Source organism: Pristiophorus japonicus, chromosome 15 (genome assembly GCF_044704955.1).
Source record: "Pristiophorus japonicus isolate sPriJap1 chromosome 15, sPriJap1.hap1, whole genome shotgun sequence".
Classification (NCBI taxonomy): domain Eukaryota; kingdom Metazoa; phylum Chordata; class Chondrichthyes; family Pristiophoridae; genus Pristiophorus; species Pristiophorus japonicus.
In genome coordinates, this window is record NC_091991.1 from 130431286 (window position 1) to 130443491 (window position 12206).

Sequence of the window (12206 nt, forward strand, 5' to 3'; positions counted from 1 at the left end):
ATGTGCAGTGTTTATAAAAACTCAACTAATTAAATTAAAATGATAAAATATTGTACTGCTACAAATTTACATCCAGGACCGTATTTCCAATAAATTTGTTACATTCACACTGTTACTGGCATCAGCACTATTTTCTCTCTTCCCTGCACCTCCAAAAAAACAAAATGGGGTAAGAGAAGTCGCCTATGAAAGTTAACCATGTGTATGCACTTGATACCATTTACAATGGTCTTACAATTTCAGTCGTATTTTACACCTCCCAAAGTTTCAATATTTCACAAGTATAACTTTATTTAAATTAGATTGCACTTCTAGGTTTGCTTGCACTCCACAGAAATATTCATGTCAAAAATTGGTATTTGCAGTTAGGTGATGTTTACTGATGCCATTGTATACAAGCTCTTTGTTAACTCCTTTGTGTTGTGTACAGCAGCTGTTATTTATTTTAACTGGTGAAGGTGGAACCATCCTGAATTCATTTTTCATGTAACTGAAAATTTGGTCCATCATTGGGACATGAATGAATGCATCCATCCCTTGTCCATGGGTAGCATACATTGAGGCTTTTGTTATGCCACTTCTTGTTATGCACTTTTTCGGCCTCAACTTAAAAAAGGAAGTTAGTGAGCTTTGTGCTTTTATAATATAAAACAAAATTCTTGAGTGGTGAAGTGGTCTTCAAAGTTGTACCTGGCCCAGAAACTTTCAATTCTATAATTTTAATTGGCTCTACTGATTGGGGGAAAAAAAATAACACTAGCAGTGCTATTATGGAATGAAAAAGGCTCCCTGCTATGTAGAGAAAAGGAAGCAATTTGTAATGTTGTATAGTAATCACACTCTGACAGGTGGAAATTGCATCCTGCTCTGTTAACCAGCTCACATGCCCTAAATCTAGAGAGAATCAAGTAGCTATTTATGTATATATTTTTTAAAGCATCATCTACCATATTTTAACAGCATGGTTTAGTTGAAAGCATACTAGCCTCAATCTGACCTGTGGGTTTAAGCCCCACTTCAGGATTTCAGTTCTTCAAGTAGGCTGACAATTCAGTACAGTACTGGATTGTCTGAGGTGCCATCCTTTGGTTGTAATGTAAAACCAGGACATTTGTCTGGTTCAGGTAGACATTAAAGATCGAATAGTACTAGTAGAGGAAGAGCAGGGAGTTATCCTGTGCTGTACTAGATGATCAACTAGTTTTCATCTCATTGCTGTTTGTGGGATGTTATTATGCACAAGATGGGCTACAGTGTTCAAAATAATTCACTGTGAAGCCCTTTGTGACATTTGAGATATATAAATACATTTTTAATGGTGTGTGACTAATGGGGATCTTATTACTGATTCCTGTGTTTACAAGGAATAAAGAAGTCATGTGGCAGACCATCTTTTTAATTGAAGTTTTAGTAATTATTTTTAAATTGCAGAAGGGAAGCTAGTGGGTCATGATCAAAAAGAGATAGACCTTGTGATTTGGATTAGTTGCATGTGCCAACCTATCCACAATATGTGGAGGATACCTTTAATCAATAAGTGCAATTCTGTCTAAACTGGAAGCAAATTTGTGTAGGGGGAAGAAAAGCATTGGGAGTTTAGTTTGTTGGCCATCAGTATAATTACCGTTCAGTCAGTTCTCCTGACCATTCCCTGAAAAATAGGGATATTGATAAAGCTGTGTTCCCAAACATTCTGGGAGAGTTTACTGAATATTGCAGTGGTCCCAAGCTAGGAGACATGGCTCTACCTCCTTTTGGATACAGGCTTACTTGCTACATAGCTTAAATAAGTTTGCCACCTATCCAGTTTTGGACTAGATAGACTGGTTTTTGAAAGATTCTACTAGGAAGTCATCTTACATAAGAATTTAACTACAGATTATAACTTTGCTTGATAGATTATGAAAAGATCTGCAACTCAGTTGGAAAGCTGAGAGGCAACGGAACAAATAGGGTTCTCCAAATACATCATAAACTTTTAGTGCCTTTCATGCCCTTGGGAAATCCTAAAGTGCCAATGAATTACTTTTTAAATTATAGTCAATGTTACAATACCACAATGTTACTACACTGTTGGGATCTAGTATAACATGCCAGCCAATTTGCAGACCGTAATGTCTCCCAACTAGCAATTTCGATGGTGGTGATTGAGGGATAAATGGTGGTCAGGACACAAGCCAAACTGACGAGACTCCTTAAGAATCTTTGACGAGTGCAACTGTGAAAATATCTGAAGATTAAGGATAATGCAGGATAGAGAAATCTTACAAGAATACATAATTCTCCTATCTATTAAATCTTTTGGCCTACCTTTCTAAACCACCTAGCCATTTCCTTTCCTGTATCCCATTCCTTAATCTGAATTCATCCAGTTTTTTTTTTAAAAGCCTGCTGGTCTGTTCTATGATTTCATTATCCTCATTAAAGATGTTGCCTAAATTTCATCTATTCTTTTGATGCTCCTGTTTCTGGATATTTTGACACACACTTTCCACCATAAAGGATCTAGATTTGAGTTTGAACTGAAGCGTGTTTCACAGATGAGCCCTATACTGGGATGTGTTTCACAAACCGGATGAAACCTTTATAGCCTCAGATGGCGGGAAGCTTGTTGAAGCACTTTTTGACATACATTAACACATTCCACATCCAAGAAAATTAGATTGGCAGCTTAACTGTTGGCTCAAGGTCCCCAAAAAAAGTCAGTAGTAAAATATCTAGGGGAAGCTGCAAGGACGGTCTTTTATTTGAAGGAAAATTATGATCTTTCATAGGTACAGCAAGTAATCAGGAAGGCAAATGGAATATTGGCCTTTATTGCAAGGGGGATAGAGTATAAAAGCAGAGAAGTCCTGCTACAACTGTACAGGGTATTGGTGAGGCCACACCTGGAGTACTGCATACGGTTCTTGTGTCTGTATTTAAGGAAGGATACATTTGCATTGAAGGCAGTTCTGAGAAGCTTCACTAGATTGATTCCGGAGATGAGGGGGTTGACTTATAAAGGTAGGTTGGGCCTATACTCATTGGAGTTCAGAAGAATGAGAGGTGATAACGAAACAGAAGATAATGAGGGGGCTCGACAAGGTGGATGCAGAGGATATTTCCACTCATAGGGGAAACTCAAACTAGGGGACATAGTCTCAGAATAAAGGACTGCCCATTTAAAACTGAGATGAGGAATTTCTTCTCTGAGGGTTGTAAATCTGTGGAACACTCTGCCCTAGAGAGCTGTGGAGGCTGGGACATTGAATATATTTAAGGTGGAGATAGACGGACTTTTGAGCGATAAGGGAATAAAGGGTTATGGGGAGCGGGTAGGGAAGTGGAACTGAGTCCATGATCAGATCAGCCATGATCTTATTAAATGGCAGAGCAGGCTCGAGAGGCCAAATGGCCTACTCCTGCTCCTATGTCTTATGTTCTTATGAAGCAAAGAGGTTAGAAATATTGGGGATTAGATAGAAAACCAAGTAAGGTGACCTATAGTTATACCAATGTAACTAAACCAATCTCATCATAACTACAAGTTATATAGTGGGATAAAGTACCAATGATTTGAAGCAAGTTTTGCCACCTCTAGTATTGGCTCAGTCTGTGTTCAAAGAGATTAAAGAAGTACATGCAAATGACCAATCTGGTTCGCATCATCAGGGGGTTTCAATGCTACACTGTCTCTTCTGACTACTTGTAGTGCTACTGTACAAGTAGTCAAAAAGCAGCAGAGCTCTACAGGCGCAGATGGTGCCACTGAACCCCAGGAGGTATCTAAGGCAGACCCAATTCATAATTGCTTATTACTACGTCAGCAATCGAGTGTGCGACCATTCCTATATTCGCTCGGGCCTGCTGCTTAGTTGGTTGGGGAATCCAGAATAAGAGAGCGTAATCTTATAATTAGAGCTAGACCATTTAGAATTGGGAAGCAATTTTTCCTCGCAGGCTAATGGAAATTTGGAATTCTCTCTCCCAAAAGCCTGTGGATGCTGGGTCAACTGAAATTTTCAAGACTGATTGATGGATTTTCATTAGGTAAAGGTATCAAGTGGCATAGAACAATGGCAAGTAAATGGAGTTGAGGTACAAATCAGCCATGATCTAACTGAATAGCAGAACCAGGCTCGATGGGCTAACTAGCCTACCCCCTGTTCCTATGTTTTGATGTAAAACCTGTCCACAGTCAAATCTGGCCCATTAAGTGAAAAGAGCAAATAGAATCTGGTGGAACACCTGGCCATTCATGTTACGGATTCAAAGGAAATTCAAAGAAAACAAGTGATATTCGGAATCCAAAGATCAACAGATGTGGACATACAGATAAACTGACAATACATCAGATTTTTCTACTTAAAATCTGGGTTAGGGAGCACTGGTAAAGTACAGAAAATATAAGAAATTGTGCAGCATAGGAGTGTTGTATTGTCAGAGGTGGCATCTTTCTGCTGGGATGTTAAATTGTGGCCTTGTCTGCCTACTCGGGGACTTATAGCCTTAGAGTACTATTCAAAGAACATGAGTTGTCCTTCAATCTCGGCCAATATTTCTCTCTACCAGCACTGCCAGAAAACTTATTTATCATCTGTTTGTGATGCAGTGCTCTACAAATTGACTGCCACATTTTCCTACATAAGTGACTATTTCAAAACGTCCATTGGTTGTAAAGCACTTTGACACAATAAGATGCTATATAAATGCCAAGTTCTTTCTTTAGATTGATCTTAATGAGAAAAGTAGCTGATGGTTGAGGTAAGACTTGGAAGAATGGAATGTCTTGCAGAATTAAAAAGACAACTAGAAGCTATGATGCAGCCAGTAGCTCTCTATGGACACAAAGCATAAAATATTGAAAGAGCAATTAAGAAATGTTGGAAGCCTTTGAGAAGTGGGGAGAGTTCCGTGGAGCACAAAAAAGAACTGTTGTTTAAAAGACTAAAAGAAAGAATGACACTTATAAAGAACAGTTAGAAAGATTTATAATGAACTTTTTTACCAACATCAGAAACTATGCTGCTGCATACAAGTCCTGTTCTGGACTGGTGGGAAAAGTCCAACCCTACTTTAACCTGTTGATAACAGAACTTGCTTCTTTTTCATTCTACAATTAGTGCAATCAACATTGACCACTGTCAGCAAATCACCTCTCGTTACCAACTGGGATCAGTGTTTTAACAAGTTCTTGAGTTGAGGTGGAAAAAGAAAACCATTCATCATTCTGTGGCTTCATCAATGACTTTCCATCATAAGATCAGGAATGGGCTGTTCGGCATTCAGCAGGACTTGGATTAACATCCAAGTTTGGGCTGACAAATGGCAGAAAATGACCATCTCAAACAAAAGATAGGTCAGCGAGCTCCCTGACTTTCAACAGCACCACAACTGACTAGAAGCTTAACTGGACCAGCCGTGTCAACACTGGATACAGCAGCAGAGCATCACCCTCTAATAAGATTATGCTCCTTTGTTCTGGGCTCCCCACCAGAGGAAATAGTTTCTATCTACCTTGTCAAATCCTTTAAATATCTCAATTAGATCAGCCCTTAATCTGCTATACTCAAGGGAATGCAATTGTCTGTTTATCCCTTTTCGCCCCAGTATTATTCTGGTGAATCTTTGCTGCACCCCCTCCACGGCCAATATATCCTTCCTGAGGTGTGGTGCCCAGAACTGAGCACAGTGCTCCAATGAGTCAAATATTGTCAATCTTCAGTGTTTCTGGATCTATAATCCTGGAATTCCTGATCTAGTACCACCAGATTTCAGCAGTTCAAGAAGGCGCTGCCTCAGGACAACTAGAGATGGCCAATAAATGTGGCCTTGCCAACTTCCCCCACATGTTGAGACCAAATAAAAATACTAAATGCTGGAAGCACACAAATAAGTGAATAGAGATGGGTGATGTTTGGAGTGTTCTGCCTTTATTTTAGAATCAAGGTTTGGAACTAAATTCTCCAGGATGCTTAACTTTTAGAAGAGATAGGCAAAATGGAAAAGGAGAAGGGGTAGCCCTGATAAAGGATGGGTGAAAGACAGTAGAGAGAAAAGGGTCTTGGCTCCAAAATTCAAGTAGTAGAATCAATTTGGGTGGAGCTAAGAAACAGCAAGGGCAGAAAACATTGGTGGGAGTTGTTTATAGGCCCCCAAACAGTAGTTGTAATGTAGGGCAGAGCATAAATCAGGAAATTAAAAATGCATGCAATAAGGGTAATACAGTATCTGTAATCTACATATAGTCTGGGCAAACCAAATTTGTAGTAATAGTGCAGAGGACGAATTCATGGAATGTATACAAGATAGTTTGCTAGATCAGTATGTTGAGGAACCAACTAGGGAACAGGCCATTTTTGATCTAGTATTGTGCAATGAGAAAAGGTTAATTAATAAGCTTTAATAAAGGGGCATTTAGGGAAGAGTGACCATAATATGAAAGAATTTTATATTGAGTTTGAAAGTAATTTAGTTAAATCTGAAATTAGGGTCTTAAATCTAAACAAGACAAACTATGTAGGTATGAGGGGCGAGTTGGCTAAGGTAGATTGGGAAACTACATTAAAAGATATGATAGGCGATGGCAAGCATTTAAAGAATTAATAAATAAGTTACAACAAATATACATTCATTTAAGGCACAAAACCCCCACAGGAAAAGTGGTCTAGCTGTGTCAAAAGAGAAGTTAAAATATTATTAGATCAAAGTAAGAGGCTTATAATGTTGCCAAAAAGAGTAGTAAGCCTCAGGATCGGGAGGATTTTAGAATTCAGCAAAGGAGGACCAAGAAATTGATAAAGAAAAGGAGAATAGAATATGAGAGTAAACTAGCGAGAGACATAATAACAGACTGTAAAGGCTTCAATAGGTATGTAAAATGGAAAAGATTCACAAAAGTAAATGTGGGTCCCTTACAGGCTGAGACATGAGAAATTATAATGGGGAATAAGGAAATGGCAGAGGAATTAAACAAATATTGTGTGTGTCTTCATGGCACAAGAAACAAAAAACTTGCCGGAAATAGTGGAGAACCAAGGGTCGAGCAAGAATGAGGAACGGAAAGAAATTAGTATTAGTAAAAAATATGGTACTGGCGAAATTAATGGGACTGAAAGCCGATAAATCCCCTGGACCTGATGGCCAATATCCTAAGGTTTTGAAAGAGGTGTCTATAGTGGATGCATTGGTTGTCATCTTTCAAAATTCCATAAATTCTAGAATGTAACCCCACTGTTTAAGAAAGGAGGGAGAGAGAAAACAGTGAACTACAGACCAGTTAGCCTGCCATCAGTAGTAGGGAAAATGCTAGAATCTATTATTAAGGATGTGGTAACAGGGCACTTAGAAAATAATAGGATTGGGTAGAATCAACACGGATTTATGAAAGGGAAATCATGTTTAACAAATTCAAACACGATTCAAATTCCTGGGGCATTGGAACAGGTTCTGGGGGAGGTGGGACCAGTACAAACCGGACGGTCTGCACTTGGGCAGGACCGGAACCAATGTCCTAGGGGGAGTGTTTGCTAGTGCTGTTGGGGAGGAGTTAAACTAATATGGCAGGGGGTTGGGAACCAATGCAGGGAGACAGAGGGAAACAAAAAGGAGACAAAAGCAAAAGACAGAAAGGAGATGAGTAAAAGTGGAGGGCAGAGAAACCCAAGGCAAAAAACAAAAAAGGCCACTGAATATAAAGGGGCTGCAGGAGGGGTAAAAGCTAAAAATCATGGTTTAAAAACTAGGATTAAAACACTCTACCTAAACGCACGCAGCATTCGAAATAAAGTAAATGAGTTGACGGCACAAATCATTACAAATGGGTATGATTTGGTGGCCATTACAGAAACATGGTTGCAGGGTGGCCAAGACTGGGAATTAAACATACAGGGGTATCTGACGATTCGGAGAGATAGACAAGAAGGGAAAGGAGGTGGGGTAGCTCTGTTGTTAAAGGATATCAGGGCAGTTGTGAGAGACGATATTGGCTCTAATGAACAAAATGTTGAATCATTGTGGGTGGAGATTAGAGATAGTAAGGGGAAAAAGTCACTGGTGGGCATAGTTTATAGGCCCCCAAATAATAACTTCACAGTGGGACGGGCAATAATCAAGGGAATAATGGAGGCATGTGAAAAAGGAACGGCAGTAGTCATGGGGGATTTTAACCTACATATCGATTGGTCAACTCAAATCGCACGGGGTAGCCTGGAGGAGGAATTCATAGAATGCATATGGGATTGTTTCTTAGAACAGTATGTTACAGAACCTACAAGGGAGCAAGCTATCTTAGATCTGGTCCTGTGTAATAAGACAGGAAAAATAAATGATCTCCTAGTAAAAGATCCTCTTGGAATGAGTGATCACAGTATGGTTGAATTTGTAATACAGATTGAGGGTGAGGAAGTTGTGTCAGAAACGAGCGTAATATGCTTAAACAAAGGGGACTACAGTGGGTTGGCTAAAGTAGACTGGAAACACAGACTAAACGGTGGCACAATTGAGGAACAGTGGAGGACTTTTAAGGAGCTCTTTCATAGTGCGCAACAAAAATATATTCCAGTAAAAAAGAAGGGTGGTAAGAGAAGGGATAACTAGCTGTGGATAACCAAGGAAATAAAGGAGAGTATTAAATCAAAGACCAATGTGTATAAGGTGGCCAAGTTTAGTGGGAAACTAGAAGATTGGGAAAATTTTAAACAACAGCAAAGAATGACTAAAAAAGCAATAAAGAAAGGAAAAATAGATTACGAAGGTAAACTTGCGCAAAACATAAAAACAGATAGTAAAAGCTTTTACAGATATATAAAACGGAAAAGAGTGACTAAAGTAAATGTTGGTCCCCTAGAAGATTGGAAGGGGGATTTAATAATGGGAAATGTGAAAATGACTGAGACTTTAAACAATTATTTTGCTTCGGTCTTCACAGTGGAAGACACAAAAACCATGCCAAAAATTGCTGGTCACAGGAATGTGGGAAGGGAGGACCTTGAGACAATCACTATCACTAGGGGGGTAGTGCTGGACAGGCTAATGGGACTCAAGGTAGACAAGTCCCCTAGTCCTGATGAAATGCATCCCAGGGTATTAAAAGAGATGGCGGAAGTTATAGCAGATGCATTCATTATAATCTACCAAAATTCTCTGGACTCTGGGGAGGTACCAGCGGATTGGAAAGCAGCTAATGTAACGCCTCTGTTTAAAAAAGGGGGCAGACAAAAGGCAGGTAACTATAGGCCGGTTAGTTTAACATATGTAGTGGGGAAAATGCTTGAAACTATCATTAAGGAAGAAATAGCGGGACATCAAGATAGGAATAGTGCAATCAAGCAGACGCAGCATGGATTCATGAAGGGGAAATCATGTTTAACTAATTTACTGGAATTCTTTGAGGATATAATGAGCATGGTGGATAGAGGTGTACCGATGGATGTGGTGTATTTAGATTTCCAAAAGGCATTCGATAAGGTGCCACACAAAAGGTTACTGCAGAAGATAGAGGTACGCGGAGTCAGAGGAAATATATTAGCATGGATAGAGAATTGGCTGGCGAACAGAAAGCAGAGAGTCAGGATAAATGGGTTCTTTTCGGGTTGGAAATTGGTGGTTAGTGGTGTGCCACAGGGATCGGTGCTGGGACCACAACTGTTTACAATATACATAGATGACCTGGAAGAGGGGACAGAGTGTAGTGTAACAAAATTTGAAGATGACACAAAGATTAGTGGGAAAACGGGTTGTGTAGAGGACACAGAGAGGGTGCAAAGAGATTTAGATAGGTTAAGCAAATGGGCTAAGGTTTGGCAGATGGAATTCAATGTCGGAAAGTGTGAGGTCATCCACCTTGGGGGAAAAAAACAGTAAAAGGGAATATTATTTGAATGGGGAGAAATTACAACATGCTGAGGTGCAGAGGGACCTGGGGGTCCTTGTGCATGAATCCCAAAAAGTTAGTTTGCAGGTGCAGCAGGTAATCAGGAAGGCGAATGGAATGTTGGCCTTCATTGCGAGAGGGATGGAGTACAAAAGCAGGGAGGTCCTGCTGCAACTGTATAGGGTATTGGTAAGGCCGCACCTGGAGTACTGCGTGCAGTTTTGGTCACCTTACTTAAGGAAGGATATACTGGCTTTGGAGGGGGTACAGAGACGATTCACTAGGCTGATTCCAGAGATGAGGGGGTTACCTTATGATGATAGATTGAGTAGACTGGGTCTTTACTCGTTGGAGTTCAGAAGGATGAGGGGTGATCTTATAGAAACATTTAAAATAATGAAAGGGATAGACAAGATAGAGGCAGAGAGGTTGTTTCCACTGGTCGGGGAGACTAGAACTAGGGGGCACAGCCTCAAAATACGGGGGAGCCAATTTAAAACTGAGTTGAGAAGGAATTTCTTCTCCCAGAGGGTTGTGAATCTGTGGAATTCTCTGCCCAAGGAAGCAGTTGAGGCTAGCTCATTGAATGTATTCAAGTTACAGATAGATAGATTTTTAACCAATAAGGGAATTAAGGGTTACGGGGAGCGGGCGGGTAAGTGGAGCTGAGTCCACGGCCAGATCAGCCATGATCTTATTGAATGGCGGAGCAGGCTCGAGGGGCTAGATGGCCTACTCCTGTTCCTAATTCTTATTATTAATTAAATCTGTTCGAGTTTTTTGAGGTTGTACCTAGCAGAATCGATAAGGGGGGAACCATTGGATGTGGTATATTTGTATTTTCAGAAGGCATTGGATAAGATGCCACACAAGAGGATATTAAACAAAATTAGGGCTCATGGGATTGGGGGTAATATACTGGCATGCATTGGTTAATGGACAGAAAATAGAGTAGAAATAAACGGGTCATTTTCAGGTTGGCAGGCTGTAAGTAGTGGGGTGCTGCAAAGATCGGTGCTTAGGCCTCAGCTATACACAATATATATCAATGATTTGGATGAGGGGACCAAATATAATATATCCAAGTTTGCTGAAGATACAAAGCTAGGTGAGAATGTAAGTTGTGAGGAGGATTCAAAGAGGCTTCAAGGGAATATAGACAGGCTAAGTGATTGGGCAAGAACGTGGCAAATGAATATAACATGGAGAAATGTGGAGTTATCCACTTTGGTAGGTAAAATAGAAAAGCAGAATATTTTTTAAACGGTGAGAGACTGGGAAATGTTGGTGTTTAGAGGGACGTGGATGTCCTTGTACACACATCACTGAAAGTTAACATGCAGGTACAGCAAGCAATTAAGAGAGCAAATGATACGTTGGCCTTTATTACAAGAGAATTTGAGTATAAGAGTAAAGATGTCTTATTGCAATTATATAGGGCCCTGGTGAGACCACACCTGAAATATGGTCTCCTTACCCAAGGAAGGATATACTTGCCATTGAGGGAGTGCAACAAAGGTTCACCAGACTGATTCCTAGGATGGGGAGTTTGTCCAATGAGAAGAGAGTGAGTAGACTAGACCTATATTCTCTGGAGTTTAGAAAAATGAGAGGTGATCTCACTGAAACATACAAAATTCTTACAGGGCTTGTCAGGGTAGATGCAGGGAGATGTTTCTCCTGGCTGGGGAGTCTCGAACCAGGGGTCACACTCTCAGAATAAGGGATTAGCCATTTAGGACTGAGATGAGGAGAAATTTCATCATTCAGAGGGTGTTGGATCTTTGGAATTCTCTATCCCAGAGGGTTGCAGATGCTCAGTCTTTGAGTATATTCAAGACAGAAATCGATAGATTTTTAGATATTAAGGGAATCAACGGAGGTGGAAAGAGCAAAAGGGAAGGTGTGTGATCGGATAGGCAGAAGAGATTTGAGAGACAAAGGGGATGATGGTCCAAATTGAGATGGTAATAGCACAAGTTAGAAAACAAGATGAGTCAAATGGGGTATGAATGGCAGAATAATTACCAGCTGCCATGGGAAACAGAGAGAAACATTTTTTTAAGAGACGGTGGGGTGAGTTTTTATTTTTTTTAAGCGAGGAAAGGGAACTAAACGTGGACAGAGGTTATGGTTTGAAATTGTTGAACTTGATGTTGAGTCCAGAAGGCTATAAAGTTCCTAAACGAAAGATGAGATGCTGTTCCTCGAGCTTGTGTTGCGCTTCACTGGAACAGTGTAGGAGGCTGTCAGAGTGGGAATGGAGCGGAGAATTAAAGTTACAGACAACCAGTAGCTCGGAGTCACCCTTACGGACTGAACGGAGATGTTCCTCAAAGTGGTCACCCAA